This window comes from Solanum lycopersicum, chromosome 10 (genome assembly GCF_036512215.1).
Source record: "Solanum lycopersicum chromosome 10, SLM_r2.1".
Classification (NCBI taxonomy): Eukaryota; Viridiplantae; Streptophyta; class Magnoliopsida; order Solanales; family Solanaceae; genus Solanum; species Solanum lycopersicum.
Window position 1 is genome coordinate 21169268 of NC_090809.1, and position 22962 is coordinate 21192229.

At 34.1% G+C, this 22962-nt stretch overlaps 1 long non-coding RNA gene across 1 annotated transcript; it reads left to right on the forward strand.

The window, feature by feature from the left end:
• Positions 1–18388: 18388 nt before the first annotated feature.
• LOC138339088 (uncharacterized) lies at positions 18389–22663 on the forward strand. The gene is made up of 2 exons (XR_011212130.1): positions 18389–18719; positions 21040–22663. It is a non-coding gene; the product is annotated as an uncharacterized lncRNA (long non-coding RNA).
• Positions 22664–22962: the final 299 nt, after the last annotated feature.

Here is a 22962-nt window from a genome sequence, read left to right on the forward strand (position 1 = left end):
ATTCCTTGTACTCATGGTGTTGCTTCCTTTCATTACAAAAACTTAGAACCAATCCATTATGTGCCTAGCTGTGATAGCAAGGAAACCTACCTCAGCTCATATTCCCATTTTATTCAGCCAATGCATAACCTCAAATAATCCAATTGTAAAGCCACAAAAGATCATAAAGTTGCCTGAAAGACCAGGTAAGGTTAGAAGAAAGGAAGCAGATGAAAGCAGAAAAACTGGAAAGTTGAGCAAAAGAGGTGCTGTAATGACTTGTGGCAAATGTGGCACACAAAGACACAAAAACAGGATGTCCTACAAGAAACCAAGCTGGTCCAAGTCAATCAACTGAACCATCTTCTTAGGCAAGAGGTAATGGTCCAAGTCAGTCAGCTGAACCATCTTCTCAGACACAAGTACTTTTATTTGTTACTCTCATATGTAAGTTATATGTAGATGTATATGTATTGATATATTAATATAAAGGCTACTGAAAGTGGCAGAGGAAGAGGCACAGGATGAGAAACAAGAGGAAGAGCAAGTGGCAGAGGTGTTCTAGCTTAATCACATGTAAATGCTACAAAAACAGAGGTAATATATCTAATTATTATATCATTGTTAGATAATATAGATATGCTTTAATATTTTGATTTCAAAGTACAAACTGTAAATGGTAGAGGGAGAGGTAGAGGTACAGGTAGAGGAGCGGGATCAGAGAGAGAAATGGCTCAAGAAAGAAATATGAATGAAGGACTAATTAGAGGAAGAGGAATGAATCATAATAGTCAAACTAGTTCTGAAGCAAACTGCAGTGGAGGAGTCCTAGGAAGAGGGAAGAGACCAGTAGAACATGAGGACATCAGTGGAGGAAAAACAAGACATTTTAGAAGGCCAAGAATGGTAGATGTTGGCATATACCAAGTTGAAGATGGATTTACAACTCTTTATGTAAGTTTACAACTATCAATGCAAGTTTACAAATGTCAATGCAAAACCTAATGGTCTAATATTTGAGTGTGTATTTATTTGACTAAGAAGCCTAGATTTGCCAAGTAGAAGAGTCATCAATGCTGGTACAAGAGTTACAAAAAGGGCTGATGTTGTCACTGGTGATATTGGCTGCATACCAGCACGTGGATTCAAATGGAAGGGGAAGACAACTATTACCAGTAGCAACCTGGAAAGAATGAGGGATGAAAAGATTATCCAAACTAGGTCTGTAACTGCTGCTAATGCTGCTAATAGCCAAGGCCAAAAAACTTCAAGTAGGATGACTTTTGTGCCATGGAAGTACGACATTTTGATGTTGTCTTGTTCATTTTGACAAAAAAATTTAACTATGCATATTTTTGTGTTGTTTTTTGTTGGAAACAAACTCAGTTTTGCGTGTAACCAAACAAACTTAAATGGTAGGAATCAAACGCGATTACGAAGTCTTCTTTTTAGTCAGTTTTGTTATTGCCTTTTTAATTGTAATTGACATATTTGTGAAGTTTCCCTAATGGTTTCCACGATAATATAGATAAGAGAATCAAATACATCAACAATTTTTTCAAATCATAATAATTTCGACAACAAAGAACAACAATAACTTGAATATTCAACAACTTCTATCCTTCAATTTACACACACCTAAAACTAGTAAGATCAAGACAATTAGCTTCTAGGTACATAAACCTATAATTTCAAAAATTTGAAAGTAACTAAAGATATCTATATGACAATTTTAATTGCACACACCTACAACTTCCATCCTCCACATTCTTGGTTAGACTTAAACATAGAAAACACACAATAATGATCAAGACAATTAGCTTCAAGTAACAATATTTGCCCTTCTTTTTCTCCTTCATCATGACTTGGTTACTTTCAACACGAATTTCATAAGATGTCAATACTTCTTCCAACTCCTTGATTCTCTTTGCTAATCTCAAAATAACGTACTTGGATCGTATATCAACTTCTTCTTGAATCCTTAATCTAAAGAAGTTGCACGCATCCTCCTAAAATACGCAAAACACAAATTAAACTAAAATACATAAACAAAAGATCTCCATAAAAGAATCAGTAAACATACAGGATAGCGTGGAGAATACCAAAATCTTCAAGTTGGATTATGATCGGACCATGAAGTTTGAATTGATAGTAAGTCACCATGTTTGCATGCAGTTTCACTTGCAACATCAGATCATTCTCATCATTACAAATACGATTCAACATCGCATTTGATATTTTCAATCAAAAACTAATCACAAAATTGAGAAGAAATTAAACCATAAAAAACTTCAAATAAACGTTTCTACTAGAAATTAAAAGATAAAAGACGAATTCCTACCTTATTTTCTTGAGGAAGATGATGAAGTCATCAAACAGAGAGCACCAACATTGTTCTTACCATGAAAATCAAAATATTAGGGCTACCAACAACTGTTTTTGAGTTTAAATTGGGGAAGATGACATAAATTGATTGAATATTAATATTAAAGAAAGAAAATGACATGTGGCTGTTTTAAACTGGTAAACAAAAATGAATAATGGCCCATGACGCGCGTAACGTGCGTGTAAACAACCCAGATGAGTTAATGGTTAAAAATGGCCCATTTACAAAGATATATAGTGGTTTAGTGGGGTGATAGGACACTTTTAAAGTTTAGGTGTCTTTATGCAAATATGGGACAACTTCGATGGTGTCTTTATGTTTTTTCTCTAATTATTTTCGCATTTCTCATCCTTTTATGATATTTTATTTAGTTTTGTTGCCTCATTTGTAAATCTATTTACTTCATATGAGCATGGATTTATCTTGTTATGATAATATATTTTTGAAGTTAATATGATTTTTGCTGCCTATCACTATGCATATTCTTATTTTATTTATTGGCCTAACCCACCGGTGACTCCCTAAAGTTGACACCAAATTTAACTTAGATACCTCAGTTGGATGATGTTCATTTTAAACACTTTAAGTCGGGTCCTATTATGTCATTTTGACATTTTTCACTAAGTTGGCATATTAAGTGTGTTACACTCACTTTGAGCGCGTTAAAGTCATAAGTTCGGTAATTTATTTATTTATTTCTTCTTCGTCCTTCTCTCTCCGTCCCACACTTCCTCAACCATCTACCACCACCTTGTCACCACCTTTCCACCATTGTATATTAAACTTTCTCCTCCTTTGTCATTTCTTGACATGACAAATTAAACTAATTATTATATCAATAAAACAATTTAAGAAAGGAAAAAATATGCCTACAACATATATCTCCTAAAGTTCTGGGCTTCTGCAAGAAAATGTTTTCTCAACTCTCCCACATTAGGAACACACAATCTACCCTGGTAGCGAAGTACACCATCTCCCCCCGGGAGAAAACCTCCACTCTCTGATTATGGACGACACCCTTAAGTTCAAGCAAGATTGGGTCACTGTCTTGCTTTTCCTTAACGTCCACTACCAAAGACGATTGTGCCCCATTCTAAACTGTTACACCGCTGTTTAATATGCTCATAAGGCGAACTCCCAAGTGAGCAAGCCTGTGAACATCCTTCACTAGCTCCTTCCTTTCTTCCTCAACATGAGCTACACTACCCATAGATAATATACTAAGAGCATCGGCTACTACATTCGCCTTACCAGGATGATAATACACACTCATATCATAATCCTTAAGGAACTCAAGCCATCTCCTCTGGCGAAGATTCAACTCTTTCTGGGTGAATACATACTGAAGTCTCTTATGATTGTTGAACACATCTACATGAACACCATACAAGTAGTGTCTCCATATCTTGAGTGCAAACACCACTGCTGCAAGGTCAAGTTCATGAGTTGGATAGTACTTCTCATGCACCTTAAGTTGTCTAGAAGAATAAGATATCACCTTACCTCTCTAAATCAACACACAACCAAGGCCAACTCTAGATGCATCACAATAGATCACATAACCATCTAAACCCTCTGGTAGAGTCAAGACAGGAGCTGTAGTCAATCTAGTTTTAAATTCTTCAAAGCTTTTCTCATAATTATCTGACTGTTGAAACTTGACCATCTTTTGAGTCAACCTAGTTAATGGTTAGGCTATGGATGAAAATCCTTCCACGAACCTTCTATAATAACCTGGTAGACCTAAGAAACTTTTGATATCTGAAGCAGAGGTAGGTCTGAGACACTGTTTCACTGCTTTTATCTTCTGCGAATCCACTCGTATCCCTTCGCTAGATACAATGAGACCAAGAGAAGCAACAGATTGACACCAGAACTCACATTTACTAAACTTAGTGAATAACTGGAGATCTTGAGAGTCAACAGAACAACTATCAAATGACTCGCATGTTCTTCCTCACTCCTACAGTAAATGAGGATATCATTAATAAAGACAATAACGAACAAGTCCAAGTACTGTTTGAACAATCTGTTCATCAAATCCATGAAAGCTCCAGGAACATTAGTTAGTCCAAACGACATACCTACAAATTCGTAATGACCATATCGAGTTCTGAAGGTTGTTTTAGGAATGTCACTACGTCAGACTCTAGGTTGATGATAACCCGATCTGAGGTCTATCTTTGAGAAATGGCTAGCACCCTGAAGTTGGTCAAACAACTCATCAATCCTGGGGATGAGATACTTATTCTTGATTGTGACCTTGTTCAACTATCTATAGTCAATCCACATTCCGAGAGTACCATCTTTGTTCCTTACGAACAACACTAGTACACCCCATGGTGAAATACTAGGTCTGGTGAGACCCTTATCTAGAAGGTCTTTCAATTTCTCTTTTAACTCCTTAAGCTCTACTAGAACCATTTTGTAAGGAGGAATAGAAATAGGCTGGGTATCTGGAAGGAGATCAATTCCAAACTCGATTTCCCTTTTCAGAGGGATTCCAGAAGATCTTTTGGAAATACTTCTGGAAATTCACAGACTGCTGGAACTGACTGAAGAGTTGGGATTTCAAGTCTAGAATCCTAAACCCAAACTAGGTGATAGAGATAACCCTTAAATATCATCTTTCTGGCCTTAATGTAAGAAATAAATCGACCTATAGGCGTTAGGATACTTACCTTCCATTCTAAGATTGGTTCGTCTGTAAACTGAAAACGAACAATTTTAGTTGTATAATCGACTGCGGCATAAAACAAAGTAACCAATCCATGCCTAGAATGACATCGAAGTCTACAATTTCTGACTCTACTAGATCTGCTAAGGTGACTTTCTGAGATACTGCGATAGGGCAATTTCTGTATACCCGTGTAGCTATAACTGGGTCACCGACTGGAGTAGAGACTGAGAAAGGTTCTGAGAGAGTTTCTGGACTGATAGTTAATTGTACTGCTATGTAAGGAGTTACAAAATAAAGAGTATACCCTAGATCTAACATTGCATAAAGATCAAAGTCAAAGACACGCAACGTACCAGTGACGACATCAGGAGAACCTTCCTAATCCTTGTGATCCTGAAGAGCATACAACCTGTTCTAGCGCTGACCGTCACATGTACTAAATGATTTACCCTACTGAGTTGGGGGACTTGTTGGTGCTCCTGAAGTTGTAGACTGAGATCTACCATTACCACCTCCTTGACCTTATCTAGAAGGACAATCCCTCAACCTGTGACTAGGCTGACCACACCCAAAATATCCCTCTTTTCCTGCAAGACACTCGCCTGGATGGTTCTTACCACACTAAGGGCAAGTGGGGTAAGTCTTGGTGCCTGAAACACTTCCCTGAGATTTAGAGCTTGGTGCTCTACCCTTCTGGTCATACCTGATTTTGGTGTATGGAAAACTAGCTGATGAAGGGTCTGGAGCTGAAAACTTCTGCTAACCCTGAAGCAATTTCCACCACCCGATTTCTTCTGAGAATAGTCATAGTTCCCAGTCCTATCCTTCTTATTTTCCTTAGCCTGTTCCCTAAGCTTATCACCCTCAACCTGCTGAATGAGTCATAAGTCTAGAGATGTTCATATCTCAAAGTAACATCAAATTTTGCACTAAGTTTTTACCAAATCTGACACTCCATACAAAAACTTATTCATATGTGCCCTGGAGTCAACAACCATGTGAGGAGCATACCTGGAGAGTTGGTTAAACTTGAGTCCATACTCTTTGACTGTCATGTTACCCTACCTTATGTTATGAATTCTTAGGATTTGGCTTCTCTAAACTCTATTGTGAAAAACCTATCGAGTAAAGTCTCACTAAAGTAATCCCAAGTGACAGGAGCCGTATTTGCACCCCCATTCCCCTTTCACTGAGTGTACCAGATATGAGCAACATCCTTCGACTGGGTATGATGTTAACTCAACCTTATCATTCTCAGTGACTTTCATTACCTCAAAGATCTTTTTGATCTCATCCAAGAAACTCTGAGGATCCTCATTAGATTGCGATCATAAGAATTCAGGAGGATTCATCCTAACAAAGTCATGGACCCTTGTTGCCACTGATCCACCATTTTCATTCACATGAGCATGAACTCGATTTTTCTGGTTAGTCATAGTCTGAGCCAACATCTGTATGACATTTCTGAAACGTAGAACGTCAAGTTAGAATGGAATAAGATCATACCTCACGCACGATAAAAATACTAAAAAAGTGAAGTTTTTCCTAAAACACTTCATAGCCTCCATATCATTAGATATGGTTTACTTCACACCCAGGAAAAGGACTCTACTTAGAATGACATTTTAGACATCCTAGGACACTTAAATGTAGTGCTCTGATACCAAGTTTTGTCACGCCCCTGAGCTACCCCCGAGACGCGGACACAGAACCTAGGATCACACGTGATCCCAAGCTAAACCCGTTGGCATAATCATGAGCATATTAAACATTATAAACTGATACGGAAGCTAAATCATGATTAAATCTGAAAAGATGGGAAATACCCATATTATATAACTGAGATATTTGAAAACAATGAGTTTAATACAAAGGAAATATTAACTCAACACTAAGCTGAATCTAACTATGTCTGAAAATAGCCTCTACACAAGACTAGAAATACTGGGACAAGCCCTAAGCTACATTTAAAAAAAACTAAAACTAAATGACTAAGGACTGAAATGACATTCATGACTGTTGTCCTTGGAGATGAGGACTCACCAATGAATCTACTGAACTGGAGATCGGGAAATCGATCTATGCATGATCTGGATGCTGAGAACCTGAACCTACATCATGAGAAGATGTAGCACACGTATGCGTCAGTACTTGAAAGGTATTGACCATGTAAGATAGAGGAAAGCTAAAACAAAACATAACTGAATAATCATAAAAACAAGTATAATAATTTTACATGATAAATAAAATTCTGAGCTAACTGAATGCTATGACCAATTTATAACATGCTGAAATTGAGTACTGAATATACTGATAAATGGTCAATGCAGAGAGTCTGACTGATCTGTGGCAGCTACTAATAACCGATAATAAAACCAAATGAGGTAAATATGGAGTTCGATGTATACGCCCCATCGAGAGGACCCAATATACCCTGCCAAAGGTATAAAGGCATGCAGGCATGATCACTAAACTGATTGCCCCATAAGGGACTTACAACTTACTTGGCTATTAGTTCATGGACTAATTAGGTATGCTGAATCCTAGTCCACCTCGGTATTGTGCTACTCCCAATGAATTTTGTAAATTTACTGATTATGTCTGAGTTTTCATAAATACTGGATAGATCGAAACTGAGTATGCAAACTAAGAATGAAATATTTAATCTGATAATGATGCATTAAAACTGAGGCATGTATAACTGAATAACTAAAGTATCTAACCTCGCATGTGTTATTCACGGACTAAAGAAATAGAAAGTTAGGGTTTTGAAAATCATGCGATAATCTTAGGAATAACATGATAATCTGATTTGGAACATGTATTGAATAGGTTTATGAAGTTCTATCAAATTTCTAGAAACCCTAGGTTTAATCATGATAAGAGAATCAAGAATCTGACTAAAAACTAGGGACCCAATGGGTGAAAGGAACCCAGTTGTGAATTCCCACATACCTGGTGATGAAATCCACAGAAAAATACTTAAGATTCAAGGCTGGAACTGCTAGAGCTTTTGGCGTTCTTGAACTAGGGTTGTTGAGTTTTTTCTCCTCTCTTGCTTCTAATTTTCTGGGTTTTGATTTAATGATTTGAGTTAGATATGTTTTAGTTATGTTTCTAGGCTTAAACTGACTAAAATCTGATTATTTAAGGTCAAAACGACATAACTTAGGGTTTAAAAGGAGTGGGAAAGGTCAAAAAGACCCCTGGGAAAGTTGGTGTCGGACCCAATGCCGGCCTGGACTGACGGTCTGTTGTCTGACCGACGCCCCGTTGTCATGTCCATCGACTGGGCCTGTTCGACATGCCTTTACTAAAGTGGGCATAACGTTTTACTTGGAGGTGTGATTGTAACAAGGTCGATAGGTATGGAAAGATAATTCAATTATTTATCTGTGGGTAAGTTATGGGACACCTAATTCATTTTGTTCTAAGAGTTGTGACCATTTAAAGTTGATTTAACTACATTTCCCCTTACCTGTCCGCAAAATTTCCCCTACGGTCAGACCTATGGACCGTATGCCCACCTATAGACTGTGTTGGCCATCCATAGTTCTTGTTAGAGAGTGGGGTGAACCGAGTATTGATCGACGGTCACGGACTACGGGCGTAAGTCCGTCCGTCGTTCAAGACTTAACCAATTTTTCTAGGCTGAAATTTTTGGAAGTTTCTGATCCCATCGACGGTTGTGCAGGACGAACCGTGGGTCAATCTACAGTCCATCGATGGCACTGTTGGTTGCACCTACAGATTTTTCTGTAAAGCTTATTTTTGATCTGTTTTGGCTACGGGGTGTTACAATATAAGGCTTAATTGTAATGTTATGTCGGTAACTCTAGAAATCCCCGGTAGGGAAATATTAGAGTGGGAAAGGGTGCACAAGACTAAGCTAGCTAAGAACATATCCTATTCAAGCTCAAAACCGGTGGAACAAGATTGTTTGGTGTAATTGTCTCATATTTGGGATGTTGAGGTTGTCCTCCCTTTATTGAGTTTATTCTTGGGGTATGTATATTAAGAGACCTTAAAGCTTAAATACAAATGCTTATTTATAAAGGTTTCATCCATTTTTTTCTCCTCATAGAGTGCTCATGTCTTGTTTGTTAAGAATAAGGAGGGTATTACGAGGGCCTAGATTTTATCTGATCCATAAATGAGTGTATTGATGCCGGAATGACAAGGCTATGGATAAAGAAAGTCCCAATGACTATACCTGGGTGAAGAAAATTGAATTATTTTAGGAAGAAAATGCATTAAAAAATTGGGTTAGTTCCTTGAATTTTATGAATTTACATGAGTTTGAGGCGTCGTGTTGATGAAAAGGTTGACATTAGAGTGATAATCAAGGATGACTGAGCATAATGATATTGAGATTTTGTGAAGTATTTTCATTGGATGGAAATAGATAATGTGATTGTTGGTTAAGCAAAAATTGTACAGTCATTACGACTTGCGGTTATGTAAGGTTATGGTTTTCTAATATTTAGTGTCTAACATAGTTTTGTGAAAAATTTTAAGAGATGGCGGGACGCTATTCGAATAGAAATTAAAGAGCAAGAGTTATAATGAAGACAAATAGTGGGATGTCGTACAACCTTTAAGGAGAGGTGAAAGAATGAATAGTTTATTTTTATTAAAATAATAAAGAGATATCTTCAAAAGGGGTATATAATCAGGTTTCTGAGACGTGTGATTTCATTTTTTTGTTGTGGCTATTGTAATAGTGTTACAAGTTTGTCAAGTTGGTTAAAAACTATTGGAAAGGAATTGAAAAAAGGAGTGTACAAACATAATCTTGTGTGTAATGATAAGCATTTTGGTTTTGTATTGAGTTTAGTAATGTATACAATGGAACTTTTAGGGAAGGATATTGTAAGATTGATGGAGATGCGATCAATGATAATGAAGGACCCATGAATTCATAAGAATTTTCGAGGTACAAGCTAATGTTGATAGATAAGGGAATTGTGTTCTGCGGTTGAATTTACAAATCAGATTTTTCATTATAAGTCTATATTTGTTGTAATATATTTTGTCAAGGGATGAATTGCCAAGGTAAGAAATGAGCAGTTGTATCATATATGAACATTTGAAAGGACTTACACTAGGATAAAGTCGTAAAGCTACTTAATATTGATTGTTAACTACTTAAGAAATGTTTCTTTCAAAAAGTGTTGGTTTCTAATAAGGATAATGATTAGAGTGCTTATTATTGTTGTTAGTATTGTGAGTATGAGTCACTAGTTATTCTCTCGTGTGTTTTCACTTTTGTTAGTGGAATCCTAGTGGTTGATCGGGGTTACCGAATCTCGCAATATTCTCTTTGTAAAGGGGAAGATTGGGAAGATTTATTTATTTCAAATGAAATAATTGGTGTTGTCTTGGAGTTGTAAAAGTTTTAGTTGTTCTAGATGTACCACCTTGATTTATAGAAGATCTACTATGCGTATTTATGGTTGTTCGACAATTTAATATTTCATCTTGTTATCGAGGTCATGTATCTATTATGCATGGTTGAATATGGGGATCATTCTATTCAATTCTACTGTTCTTAAGAGGTAATCTATAATTACTAAATCTAGCATTTCGATAGTGTTGTTGGATGGTTTGTATGCTTGGACATATCCCTCGATTGATATATCATTTCTAAAGACAAAACTTTTATAACTTAAACTAATGGAAAAATGGGTTGTGAGATGGTGATGTTGATAAGAGCTATGATAGTTTTTGTATTATGATTGTGTGTTGGTTGGACCAAGTCTACCTCTAATTGTGGTGGGTTTTTGTTTAGGATTTATTCATGGTTATGTGAGAAAGGATTTGTCCTAATGTTTGTATCAATGTACTTAATATCATGTTATAGACATGTGCACAATCAACTTTGGTGATTATTGGAAATAGCTTTGTGGTTAGCTACGTGTACCTACAACAATAATTATCACTCGAGTATTGTGATGAATTCATTTAGGCATTGTATGGGAGGAGGTATAGGTACTCAATTGGTTGAGTGTGGACGAGGATTATGTCATAAAGTGAGAATTTTTTATGAGACTTAGTGTTGTTCAACAACACCTTTGGTATGAGGAAGAACCGATTGAAATTTGTTGATCACGATGTCCAAAAGCTAAGGACATGCGAGAAAATTATCCATGACAATTCGACATTTCAGATACTACTCTACCATTCTTTAGCCAGCCTTTCCTAGTTTATCACTCGGGGAGAGTGCTGGGTAAATTGGTATCTACTATAATGACCTGATATTTGTCGTTAGGGAAAACACAATAGTTGGGTTCAGAAAACTTTTTTGTAGTAACTTAATATTTCCTATTTTGGTCTAGACTTGGAAAAAATCGGAGTCATTGTGGTCTAGGGAAATCTGCTAAACAGTGAAAGATCCATTAATGAATTTGATTACATGATTGGATATCTAAGATGTTAAGTAACCCTATGACTTTAAGTAATTGAATTCGGGCGAGAAAAACTCTAGAGACTAATCTTAGTGTGAATGGGTATTTTTTAAGCGTCATGGGATGATGCTGTGTTGTTAAATAGGGTTTAAAATTCTTAAATTTGCTTATTGTTCCCAAGTAAGACGCTATGGTGAGATTATTCCAGCCAGGGCAGAGTCGCTGTGGCGGGTTGGGGTCATCATAGCAGGACAAACGTGACCTAAGAGGTATTAAAATCCCAAAAACATTTTCTGCTGCACTTCTCGACTTTGAGATCTAAGGAACGACCCCAAGTGTGTTCTTGACGGTTGTTCACCAATCTTAAGGCTAAAGGTAGGTTTTCACTTCCCGAAACAGTTTTTTGATCCATAGAATGTAAATTTTTGTGCTATTATCGATAAAAGAGGGTTTAATATGGGAATTATGGGGCAAAAAGCCCTAATTTAGGTATGAGCATCAAGGGTTTGACCTAGGTTTTAACTTACTTATTATGATCCGGGTAATTGGGTCTTGTTTATTGATCCTTGTGTTATATTCATGTTTCTTAACCATGAACAAACAAGAAGAATTCGAAAAGGGAAGATTCAAGTGCCTTGGGGGATTCAAGCTTTGTTTCAAGGAAGGTGATGGTTTTGATTTCATGTTGGTGTGATATATGTTTGCAGTTAGTACATTATGATGTATGTATGTGAATGATGTGTTATTGATCGCACTACTCGTAAATAAGGATGATTTATAAATTGTATGCCATGAAATCATGAATTGATTGTATGATTTTGAGAATGTACATTGTGATAGTGATTGTGATTGGGGATTGTTGAATGGATCTGTTGTTGCATTCCGACACACTAACTTGGATCGGTTGCCACGTTTTGGAATAAACATGGGACCAGTTTCCACATTCCAGCATAAACATGGAATCAATTGCCTTGTTCTGGTATAAATATTTGATTGGGTACTACATTCCAATATGCTAATAGTTTGGGTATGGTTCCATGAGAGGACCATTGAATTGGGTTCCATGATTGGATCATTGACTTGACATAACTTGAAATTTTGAGAATTCTGAAGTTGTATGTTGTTCTTAAGTGATGACTAATACTTTATCTGTTCAGTATATGCATGTTTATTATTATTGTAATGGCTTATATATGTTTCACCATTTTGGGATAGCCGTGTAATCCTACCAGTACACTGTGGTTATATACTGATACTGCACTTGCTTGTTCTTTATTGAGTACAGGGCATCTTCAGGACGCTATTGATAGGTTAGGTAAGCATTGAGTGTGACCGGATTCAAGGGTGAGTTAGTGCTTTCACGCTGCCATGGTTCTCTCTTGTTTAATTCCACGCTTTTCGGACTTAGACTATTGGTTTAAGGTGTTGTTTTGTTTTGGGGTTGTACCCCTTGCTCTTAGACTTGTGTCTAATAATGTTTGGTACAATGACTTTTAGGTTCTAGAGGTTGTTCGTCCACATTAGTTCTGGTTATGTATTGTTTAAACCTTTGAAGTGTATGAGAACTCTGTATTTTTATTGCCATTAAACATGCTTCCGTATCTTTAAACACATAGATTTTGGTTAAGTGGTTTAGTATGGGTTTTAGTAATGGTTCTCCCAGCAAAGGATTAGTGTGTATGTCAATTACGACCGGTTGGGTCGTAAAGCCTACAGAAGAAAGTTCCAAGATTTATAGCTTGCAATAGTAATTAATACCTAACTCTAAAGTTGGATTACAATTTTGCCTTTGTAATAAGTCAAAATTTTATATGAAACGTCAGATAATATATTAAATGATAATATTTTAATTATCTTTCAAAAAATACTAAATTAAGATGACTTAATGAAGCCTATCAATATTCTTTGTGATAAATTTAAATGACTTAACGAAACCTATCCACATTCATAGTGTTGTTTCAATGTTTCCTAAGCCCAAGCGTTGGAATAGTTTGTCAACTTTCAACCATTATTTCAGAAATGCAATGTTGGTAGTTTCTCTGCCTAGTCATTATCTTATTTGATTGAATAGTCACTTTAACTTAAATATTTGTACCTAAGCAAGTTATTTAGTATGTGAAATTGTGGATACAAGAACATACATTTGTTCATTGTATGTTTCGTCTATTTCAGTAATTCCTATTGTCCACAATACAAAAAACACTTGTTGGAACTTAACAAACCACTTTTTCTTATTCTTGTAGGGTGTGCTTTCCTTGTGTTATGTTGCCTCATCTTCTTGTTTTCATCTTTATGCTAGTCAATCTCCTTGATTCTGGTAGTGTGTGATTTTCATGTTTAGATTTAAGCCTACTTTTCATAGATATTGAATATCTCATTTTTTAAATTTAGCATTGATAATTTAGAATTAGTGTCATCATTGAAACATAAGTTGGAAATATAAATTATTGAAGCAAATAGTATGTGTTGTTGCTTCTGTACCTTTAGCAATACAACTCAAATTTACTAGAGCGTATCTATTAGGCTGATATATCTATATATTACCATTGTTGTTCTTGTGATTCTTCTTGTTTGGATTGATTTGCAACCATATTTACTAATGATGATTTCTATATATTGTATCTTTCCTATTTTTAGAATCATGGTTCAGTGCTCAATTTGTTATTATTAACTAATCCTGTGGCAATTTATACCCTACACTCTTTCTAATGTCACGTAGGATTCTTTTAATTCTTCTTTTTGAACGATGATTTTCATGAAGTTGTTTTCTAGATCATTATATCTAACCCTGATACCTTGCAAGTTCAAAATTTATGTTAGAAGCAAAAGATATTGGATGATTCCAATTTGTATGAATGTTTATCACAAAATTACCCTATTCTTATAGGAGGCAAAAGTACACAATGGAATGTGCAAGCTAGTCCAGACACTATCCTCATAAAAATGATTTGGTATATTTCTATATGCCACTGATTTTAACCTTGGTCTCCAAATATTTTGTTTAGCTTCGATTGTAGCAAGATAATTTTATTTTTCCTATCTACTTGTACAAGAAGCCACTGTTGGATTATGTTTTTGCCCGTCAATAAATTAAATTTTAGAAAACTATATGTTAATTTTTTTAACCTTTTCACTCAAATTAAAACCTTTTTTCCCTTCATCCCTCTTTCTACCTTCAATTATCTCTTGCATTAACATTTTGGCTCAATAATATCCTCGATGCAAACCATTGGTTCATATTTTCTCTTAGTTTTAACAAGTTGTCTAATGTAAAAATATTAAACATTTTTTTATTATGTTGCAAAATCTGAGTGGACTTAATTCAAATCCTTCTCAAATAAATAATGAAAACTACATATGATTCATATTTTGAGCCAATAAGCTTGAAACTAATATTAAAAGTATTAATTTCATGATATCTTTTGATTGAAGTATTTTAAATCAACAGGTAATTTACTACTCAATTTATATTGGAGATCTAACTAAAATCGATACTTGATTGTTTGATCGTCAATTTAAAAAACAACTAATATTTTTTTATTAATTATATCAAATTCTCTTGTTTAGTTTCCTCGTTTTATTCTTTTTTTCATCTCTTATTCTCAATTAATAAAGATATCTAGGATTTAACCTTGAAGTGAACTTACATGTTCATATTGTTTGAATTTTTATTATTTTCATGTTTGGCTGGAATTGCAAAATAGGTTATTTTCATTCTTTTATTTTGGCAAAAGAAAAATTATAGTATACATACATAGTTGCTTAACTAAAATCATCTTCTATTGAACTAACCATTCATAAATAAATTTTGTTGTTATTTTCTCCCTTTTTATTTTATTCTTAGTTTAAAAAGATTAAAAATTTAAAATGGTGAACAAGATGCAAGAATAAAAGTACCATGGAACCCAAAATCAGGCCAAATATACGGTCCCATATATTTAGTAATTCCGAATTATTTTAATGGAGAAGGGCCTAACTTGCCCTTAAACTATGAGACATAAATTTACCCATCAACAACCTTATGAGTGCGGGCAATAATAAACAAAGGTAGGTTTGACCCCAAAAGTTGATTTCGGGGGTATTGGGGACCAAAAGGTAAATGGAGGGAAGATTTTCACCATTTCAAATAGTTGAGAGCATTTTAGGTCCCTCTTTGTAAATATTATATCATTTTAATTACATGAATGTGTATTGTCCTTTTCACTTAACTTAATGAATTCCTAATAAAATCTTGAATTTAATAATAATATTTAAATTGGAATAATGCACAAGTACCCCCCCCCCACCTCAACTTATGCCTGAAATCTCAGAGACACATATATACTAAACTAAGGTCTTTTTACCCCCATTGAACGTATTTTATTAATAATTTTCTACCCTTTTCGGCCTACGTGGCACTACCTTGTGGGTCCAACGCTGGTTGAATTTTGTTTCAAGCTAGTGTCACGTACGCTGAAAAGGGGTACGTACAAAATTACTTATAAAATCATCAGTTAATGTATTAAAATATGTAGCACCACATTTTCCCCTCACGTTTATTAAAGAAATATCATAATGGATTACTTGAAGTGGGCACTCAGCTCTTTTAATCTTCCCAAATGGTTCACGTGTAACCTTTCCACCAAGATAGTTTCAAAAGTTGGCATATTAATTTTGGTGAAGGAACTTAAATGTCCTCCCTTTTGCCAACCTATTCATTCAATCTTTCCGTATGTGACCTAATCTTGCATGTCATTTTACTAACAAACACAACGATCAACATAATAGTCATAAGTTCAAGGATTACAATCTAAAATGATAAAATGGTCATAAAAAGTCCAAAACCATATAAAACAATATCTAGAGTTATTCTAATATCATTGTGACTAAATGTTAAATTAAAACCTACGTCTAAAAGAACCTAGAAAGATACTAAGTTTCGTCGAATCTCTTCAGCATATAGGATGTCGTGCAACATCAAAGAACTGCCAACCCACAAGGTCACTTTGCATTTGTCTATCCTTTTGACTTCAAGTTTAACATTATTTCCTACGTATATCCACATTGATTTAGATGAAACACGATGAACATCCCCAAACTCTTCTCTAGCTCAACTCACGTGGTCGGTAGATCTTGAGTCTACAATCCATATAGGATAAGATTCAGTTAGTAAAGAAGTGATAGAAATACATGTAGTACATAGATATTCATTAAGAAACACTATCTTTTTTTGCTCAATACATTCACGAGAAAAATACCCCAGCATTTTGCAATTATAGCACTTCATCTTGCTCTTATCTCTGTTCTTGAGTAACCTTTTTTATTTCTTGGAATTTAGGTTCTTCTTTTTCTTAGAGAGTCCTTCGCTGGTGTTTTTGTATTTCTTTCTTATTTTTCGATTTTTCTTGCGTTTGAACTTGAAGATTTTGTACCACTTGACTCTGACAAAAAGGTATTAGAAAAAGCCTTAGTAGCACGCATCTTCATCATTAAAATAGTGGGCAACATTAGAAAATGTTTTGATGCTATCAGTATGTGTTACGTTTACCTTCAAATGATCCTAGTTATTGATAAGTGACAAATCAATGCCTGAATCAATTGGTCATCTTAAAGAACATGACCAATACTTTTGAGTTGAGCGGTCAGTTTGATATTTTGATCATGACTCTTCTTGTAAGTGTCAAATTTGATAGTAAACTATAGGTGGTGGTACACAGATTCACCCCATACGTTCCTCGTAGATTCGCCCACATAGCATGAGGAGTAGGGAATTTGTCCCATTCATGTATGAGGTCATCAATCATAGAACTAGCTAGTATTCCACGGGAAGTGGGATTAGCCTTTTTCCAAGCTTTATAAACTTCAATATCCCTATAAATTTTTAAGTGTTGCTCTCTTCTGGTTGAGATATAATAAGGCAAGAATATTTAATCATTCATGCATATGACATATATATTCAAGCAAATAATTTCTCATAAAGTTACCATATTTAACGAAAAGACATGTAAGCATCCAATCATCATCTACAAATTCAAAATTCAAACAAATTTTGAACTAATTTCTTAACGTGTATACAAATATATTGAACACTTCAGTAACAAAGATTTTTAGGTCTAATAAAATAAATTGGAAACAAACAAACTACAGAATTTATATATTGTAATTTGAAAAAGCAATAACATATTTCAATTCATCTAAATCTAAAATCCTCTCACAAGTCTTCGAGGTAATAAATATAAACTCTAAAAAGCTGACTGGATCAAATGTCGTGATTAGTAAAAGTAAATGTATTAATCCAATGTTCATAGAAAGTGTCTGTTAAATGAGCTACAACTCTCCAATTTGTAATTTCAACAAATCCTACCAATTCAGCACACTTTAATTTATAGAGGTGAATAAAAAATAAGGTATATATTCAAACACTTAAGTTCTATTAAATTCTTTTCTTGTTTGTGTTGCCCTTGGATTACTAATTTGGATGACTTCACGCTCTCAGAGACATGTTTACAATGTTGTTCTCTTCTACATTGTCCCTTTTCTAGACTTCGAGATTTTCAAGTTGGAATAATTCGAGTTTGTTCATGTTCAGCCATGTGTGAAATATGAACAATAAAACAATAGCAAGACAATACATGTCACTATCATTTGTACAAGACAAAAAATGTTCAAAGAGCATAAAGCCTAGATGAATTTATCAAGACCAATCTTATTGATATGCTTATTATATATTTAAGTCATCAAAAAAAAATATGACTACTTTAAAAAAAACACGTAATATTAATCTTATAGTCAATAAATATATGCGATAGAGGACATCACATTTCCCATATTTAAAAAAATAGCAATGGTACAACTTGTACTACACTTCTTAGTATTAGTACTGTACTAATTTCTTTTTCAAGAATTGAAAAGATGCATAAATCTTTCTTTTTTTAATTTAAAAAACAATCATTAATATAGTGCAAAATTTTTCAACTCTTCAAGAAATACATTGTATTGGTATAATCTTTTTTCTTTCAGTTTTCATATGAACAATAATCTTTTTTACAAAAAGAAAACAGACCCATAAATTCCAAAAAGGAAAAACACAGACCCACAAAATTATGGAGAAAGAATTTTTTCCTAGATCTGTTGTTCAAAGGAACAATGGAGAAAATAAATATATTATCCATTACAAATCAGATCCATGGAATAATTGTATCACATATGATTTTAGATCAAAAGATGACAAGTTCAATTCTCATCGGATATATATACTATCTGATTATAGTCCACTTATGTCTTAAAGGTAAGAATAAATATTATTTTCATATTCGCAGATTTTTCTATTCTCTATATCAAAAATAATTTGTTCCTATAAGAAAAATTTTATGAAAAAAAAACACTAAGCACTGTTTATTTCAAGAAATACCATCTCACACATGGAACAATTAGTCTCACTCTGATACCAATGTAATCATCAACAGTAAGAAGAATAAGATTGTGTATTTTTTAATCGTAGCGAAAAACAAATTAATGATATCTTTGTCGAGGATTTACTCCGATTGGGACTTTGAATCTCAAGAAAAGAAAGTACAATGGTACAAAGTAAATATCCTCTTGGATTATTTTATATCAATGTTAAAAAATAAGATGGTCTGTCATTTTTATTTTTGTTTCTTTTTTTATTTATGATATTTCTCTCTTTTTTCAAGTGAGAAGAATTATTTTAAATGGACTGTATGTTACTGACAATGTAACTGTTACCACTATTTTCAAAATAATATTTGGCTTCTTTGTCAAAAACTATATTGTGTCAGGTGGGATCTACATGAGGAACCCATGACCCAAAATAACTTATAGAACATATCAAGTGCTAGTTTTATTTCTAAACATTTAATTTTGATGTTGTTGATGGTTTAAACAGGATTATCAAATGTAATTACAATAGTGGTTGATGGAGAAAAATTCTAGATTGTACACCTAAGACTTGAATATATGGTCTAAATATATTTTGGATTCCATTTGCCACAATAAAAGTATCTACCCTTATGTCATGAGGATTCAACATTTTTTATATAACTAGGAAGATTAGGTTTTCCTTAAATGCACATTATAATTTTTTAACGAAGGGTTTCTAATTATCAACATTGCAATTAGCCAGTTGCACCACTTAATAATTGTTTTAACTCTTACCTACCTATTCTAAATGAATATTTCTCCTATAAATAGTAATAAGTTTAATTAAATATATGGCCAAGCTAATTGTGTTCTTCTAAAATTAATGGTGAAGTAAATTGAAACATAGCATTAATGGGAGGAAAGAAAAAATGTGTGGTATAATTTTTGATAGAGTCTGAAATGCTAATGTGCACATCAAATATTAGTTAACCTTTTTCCTCCTATAAATTGAATTTCTAAAGAAATGGTTTCAAAAGATAAATATAAGTACGTGATATAGAGATTGTTATGACATTTATGAAAGGAGATTTTTCTTCTATCCTACTTTGTGAACTCATCAGAACCTTCGATTTGTACCTAACGAAAGTATTTGATAGTATATTAGTATTGTCATGTTGTAGGATCTATTAATATAGAACTCTTCAAGGCCAAAATTTATTTAATTCTACGAATAATTCTTAGGTTTCCAAAGGTCAAGAGTTGTGACTTTATAAAGAGTCGACTCTTTAAATATTTGCTACTTTTATGAAAAGCTGTGAACCTTATTGAATAGTTATGACTTTTATGAAAATTTGTGACTAGTCTGTAGAGTTGTGACTTGTATGAAAAATTATGTTTTTTTCATAAAACTGTGGCTTTTCTGAAGGTTGTGTTTTTTCCAAAGGGTTGTGACCATTCCTATAAGACCAAATAAAAACTCGCTCGCACTAACCTCTGTTGTCTATATATATAAAGGAGTTTCCTGTTATTTTCAATAACAAATAAATAATTTCAAAACATCCTCTTCTACTAATCCTAGTATTACAAGTGTAATTTACTGTTGTTAAGTGGTTTCCCGATACCGTCGTTTTTGGTACCAATACGCCAGTGAGTAATATCATTCTATCCTATGAGGATATATTCTAACCTCCGATACTTTAGGGGAAGAATTTTCATAAGGAGACTATACATTTTATGAGCTCGATTTTCTTCTATGAGAAAAATATTTCATTTATTATATTTAATTTGTTTCAGGTTCTATTTTCTTTACTGTTTTAATGTTTATAGATTTAAATATACTCATTAAAATAAGTATATTATTAATATAGGTTGAATAACAATAATAGTTATACGCCAAAGGTGTCTTGGAAGTTTAGTCTTTTATGTAAGCATGTGGCATTATACACAAATGTTCTGCAGGTAAGTTTTGATGTTTGTTTTTTGTTTTTCTTTCCTTAGGAGGAGAGTGTTTTTGTAGCTGATGTTGAAAGGTATTAAGATTACCTTCATCTAAAGCATAGGTGTCATCTTTTCCTAGGTAGTATGCCCAAATTTTTGCATTTCTCCTCTATTTGCCTTTTTCTTTCTCCAAGAGTTATTTTATAGCCAAAACTAGACTGCTTTCTGATGTGGACTTCTGAAGTTTCTTATTTCTTTTTCTATGGTTTCATCGGTGTCAACGGAGTCAGATATTTCTATCTTAATTTCAGCAAAGGAGGAGGTGGGGAGCGTTGTGCACTTCTTGTATATAGTGGGAGTGCATGTACAATAAACTACATTTGGCTTCAAGTTTATCCAGTATTAGAGTATGACTCTGGCAAAGGTTTACCATATTATCTTGTAGAATAGCCAAATGTTGATGATAAGTGGTGCTTGCATGCTGGAAAAATAGCTACATGTTTAGGCATTTCGAAAAAGATGGAAAGAAAAATGCTTTTAGAAGTAAGATTTCAAGTGAAAAAATATTTGAAGTCTGAGTATCATGGTATGGATATCAACTAATTATTTGCCTCAATCAGCTGGGTTGTACCTTGTAAGCACTCACAGGGCTCAAAAGGTTATCTTCGACAAGGTTCTTTGGTATATATCATGTAAAGATATATTCGGTCGTTTACATCAATTAAAAATGAACTTCATTCTTTTATTTACGTATTGATTTTGATTAAGAAATGAAATATAGGAATACATCTCTGGGCAAGTGCACACTATACTGTCTGATTCTCCTATAAGAGCCAATACTTATAAGGAAGGTTACATATGTTGTAGAAGTTTAATAATCACTTATGTTGAGTTTTGTAAACTTGAAGCTGAATTTGACACTTCTCCTACATTCCTCAGGCATGCTTGAATTTCATGCTAATTTTGATTGAGATTTTATTATTCTTCCTCTTGTAGAAACTTTCTTCTCTTCTAGACGGAGAAGTTAATAACTAATTAGGAGTTGGATTAGATACAATAGGTGGTAGTAGTAAACCTTCCCTTCCTATTCGTGATCCACTTGCATCAGCTTGTAGGCTAGAGCTAGAACCAAATAGAAGAGATATGGTAATTATGTCGAGGGATCGTGAAACACTACCTCTCCCTCCTAATACTCCTAAAACCCTTTATTTAGAGGGATTTCCTCCGGATAGCTCGAGAAGTCAAATAGCTCATGTCTATTCATATGCCATTTACTGAATCATTATTAATTTCTGAATATATTTGTTGCTTTTACCCTACTACACTTAAAATATATTTGGGAACAAGCAACAAATATAATGATTCAGAGATATTTGGGAACAAGCAACAAATATAATGATTTAGTAAATGACATCTAAAAGGATATGAGCTACTTCTCTTCTGGAGCTGTCCGGAGGAAGTCCCTCTATGTAGAGGGTGTAAGATGCACCAGGATGGAGATGTATTTCATGAGACAGCGACATAAATACGATAGATCTTTCATTTGGTGCTAGATCTGGACCACGATCTGATGGAAGTGGATCAAGAACAAGAAGGGAAGGTATACCACCACCACCTTCTCTTGTTAATCCAACTCCCTTGGAGTTATTAGCTTCTATGTGTCGAAGATATAAATGTTGTTACAAGAGGAGGAAGAATAATAATAAAAACAAAATCCAAATTAGTACTAAATTCAAGCATGCCCGAGGAATGTAGGAGCAGTATCAACCTTTTTTAGAGACTATGACTTTTGATATTTCTTGCATTGAGCCTAGTCTTTTCCAAGACCATTGTTGTAACCTTAGTTGTAAACTTATCAATTTTTACTATGATGGTACATTTATATTCTATGTGAAGCAAAAGTAGATGGCTACATATTTGGGAATGTTTTCCTTCTATATTCGGCTCAACGACTTTACATGGCCGCGACATTCGAATGAACCATAAATTTGGATTCAGAGTATTTTTGTCAATACTATGATTGAAGGACGGATTTTTTTTCACAAGTAGTGAAGCTTTAAAGAATATTCAATTTTTTTGCTTCTCGTGTTGTCATCCAAAAGATGTTGAATGTTGACATATGTATTTTGTGTGGCAAAAAAAAGAATGGAAAAGAGTTGTTGCATCTTAATGAATCAATTAAGTAAAAGTTCTAGGTAATTGATGAATTATAC